Here is a 3,347-nt window from a genome sequence, read left to right as displayed (position 1 = left end):
ATTGGGACAGTGACACATTTGCTGTTGTTTTGGCTCTGTACTCCAACACTTTGAAATGATACAAGGACTATGAGGTTAAAGTGCAGACTGTCAGCTTTTCTTTGAGGGTATTTTCATCCATATCGGCTGAACCGTTTAGAAATTACAGCACTTTTTGTACATAGTCCCCCCATTTTAGGGGACCGAAAGTATTGGGAGAAATGCACTTATGTGTATTTAAGTAGTAAAAAGTTATGTATTTAGTCCGATATTTATAGCACGCAAATGACTACATCAAAGTACATCAAATTTGTTGTATGCATTTGTGAATCGTTTCAGGAAACTAGGCATATGTCACGTGTCACTACTTCAAAGGAGAGGCATTTGAACGTAAACAACATTTATTTATTTTTTTGGCAGAAATGCCTTCTGGAACATGTGAACATTCATGTGCCTTAATAACAAACTTGTATGCCATCTGTAAATACGAATACAATTGTTAAATTATGAGCCTGGTTGGTTTAGCCACCGATATAGATAATGGATGGGCTGGACATGCTGAAAGATGAGTTCGGATTGGTTTGCCATGTAGCACGCTTCTGTCTATAACATGAGCTGCTCAGTATGTGTAGGTAAACCTTTCTAATGCGACTTTTTTGAAAGATATCACGAAGAACTGTGTTGCTAATGCTCTCCACTTCCTGGAAGACCGAGTTTTGAAATCAGTGGAATGCCCAGTGGAAGGAGAGTATGATAGCTAAGGAGATGGAGAAAATTCTGGCCTTTGATTGCAAATATGCAGAGGGTAGAAAAGAGAACACACAGAAGGGCAACCATGGCATCCGTGACAGAGAGGGAGAAGCGTTCATCCATGTCTGCTTTTATTTAGTCACACACAACCGTAAGCTATTTTCTGTAATTAGCTTGCCATTAACTTGTAAATAAGGATCTTGTTGTGAGTTTATTTTCCTGTAATAATGAATACAAATTAGCTAAAGTTAAGAGGTTGTCAGCTGTATGTTATGGTCATTATTTGAACTGGCTAGCCAGCTAACGTAACGTTAGCTAGCTAGCTAACAAGCTAGAAACGAACCAAAACATTGTTTAGACAGTTGCTTTTAGTTGCCTGGTTTGCTAGATTGACATATACTAAATTAATTTTTAAACGGATGGGTTTATTGGTGTTAAAATACACCAGTTATTCTGTTTTGGACTACCAGGCTGCTGATGTCATGCAGCCTGTCATTTTTGTGTTTATAGTTTTTCATAACGACAATGACAAGTTTGATGTCGGACGACAATACTGCCCTACCAAGCAAAAAAGCAGTAACTGCTAATTTGGTCGAATATGAGTTAATGTCATTTTTGCTACATTAAATACATGCTTAATCATGTGGACAAGTATCCTGCCTCTATTGTATTGTGTTTTGGAGAAAACGGGGGTCATATTAGCAGTAACTGCAAAAGGTTACTGTGAAACCATGGTAGCGTGGAACCCCGTATTATCGGCATATTTAACAGCGTTTAAGAAATATATTACCTTCAACAGTGTTATCTTGTGATCAAGCCATCAAAGTTTACTAGATAGTTGATTAGTTGGCTAGCCTTCCGGTAAAAAATAATGACTTGCCTGTCAACTTTTCATTGCGTAGCCCGGTGCGCCCTCCTGTGGACTCTTAAAAAATGGTTATTCACCAACATATTCAGTGTTGTAACCAAATAATGTCTTATCATTTGTTTTACAGATTAATCTTATGTTTTGAGAAAGTAGATAACAGTTACTATACTAAAATATGTGTATTAATAATTTACATCAAATAAAACTTTAATTTCAGTTATGTGCAATGACATAAACAATGAAAACACTGTTGGAGTTTGTGTTGCAGAGGTGCACTTGGAAAGTAAAGGAAGAAATACACAAGATGGGTTCAATAAATATATATAATCTATTTTAGATTTTAAAAAATGTTGTACAAATAAATCATTTCATATGAACACAAACAAAACAAACAATTAAATCTCGACCTCCATCCCTATATTGTCACAAAATTCACAATAAAAATCCTGCTCCACCGCTACCTCTTGATCCCACTGCACACACCTGCAGTGGAACCAGTGCTGGCAGAAGTCACAACACACCCATGGCACCTCGGATCTACACTCCTGAGAGGAGCTTGCAGGCGGATCATGCTCCCCGCAGTGAGCACAGCAGGTGGTGTCTTCTTTTATAAAAAATAAAATAATAATAAAAATGGATTAATATGGTTTTGCAAAATGTAGAAGTTCTTTAACAACAATAGTAATTGATACAACTGAGAGAGAAAGAAAAACAGATGATGAAGTACCTGAGAGTGGTGTCATGGGTGGCGTGACAGATGTGACCGGTGGAGCTTTTCTCTTCCTTTTCTGTGCTGCAGTTTGAGTAAAAGTAGTGTTAGACAGAGCATGTTTCATGAAAACCCTTTTCAACTTTTTTACATCAATACCTCTGGAGGAAGCTGCAGAGGTTTTGGAGGAGGTGGAGATAACTTGAGGGCTGGTGCTATGTACTGTAGATATGTAAAGAGATATTTTTTTTTTTACATTGCTGTTTTATAAAACAGATAACAAACAGTCATTTTTTCGTAATTTAACATGTGTTTACCTGTGGAGGTGGCGGTATTCAAATTGCAGGGGGCAGGGACACCAGACGAGGCTGTTATGGTGGTGTGACCAGGGGAGACGGAGGAGGCAGTTGGTCCAGAGGAGGCCGTGTTGGTGGTGACATACAGGGGGGGTGGTGTGCATCGTGGTGGTGGTGGACAAAAACGCAGACGATGGCTTGGAGGAGCTGGTGTTTGTAATGGTGGGGTTGAGGGGCCGACGATGGTGTGGCCGGAAGAGTAGGCACGTGGCCTTCTTCTGCAGCTGGGGACTCCGGCGGCTCCTACAGGTGTTGCACACTGGGAGGCACTGGCAGTGGTGATGCAGCTGTCAGGAGTGGTTCCAGCAGGGGTCCTGCAGAGGCAATGGCGTCAATAGTCTCATCCATGGCAGCCCTCTCCTGTGCCCTCTGTGTTCTGAGGGCTGCCCGACGCTCTTTCTCCTCTGCCTCAGCACTCTCCTTCTCACCCCTCTCCTGCCACTGGCACGTGTATTCCTCCCCGGTGAGGCATGTGGCGACCACAGGGAGTCTTCTGTATCAGTCCAGCCGATACTTCAGGAAAGTAAGAATGTGCCCCAGGTCCTTCTCTATCAGCCCCCCCTCAAGTAGGGGGTGCTCTTCTACAGCTAGGCCTGGGACTGGAGCAGGGGTTGAGGGTCCTCCTGTGGTCGCTGGGGAGGAGGTTCTAATGGACAGTACAGTGCTGCTGGTTCCAGGAGAGGCG

The sequence above is a fragment of the Coregonus lavaretus genome (assembly GCF_964263955.1).
Source record: "Coregonus lavaretus genome assembly, chromosome: 30".
NCBI classification, from domain to species: Eukaryota; Metazoa; Chordata; class Actinopteri; order Salmoniformes; family Salmonidae; genus Coregonus; species Coregonus lavaretus.
The sequence above is the reverse complement of the archived record's forward strand: the minus strand, read 5'-3'. Positions refer to the sequence as shown.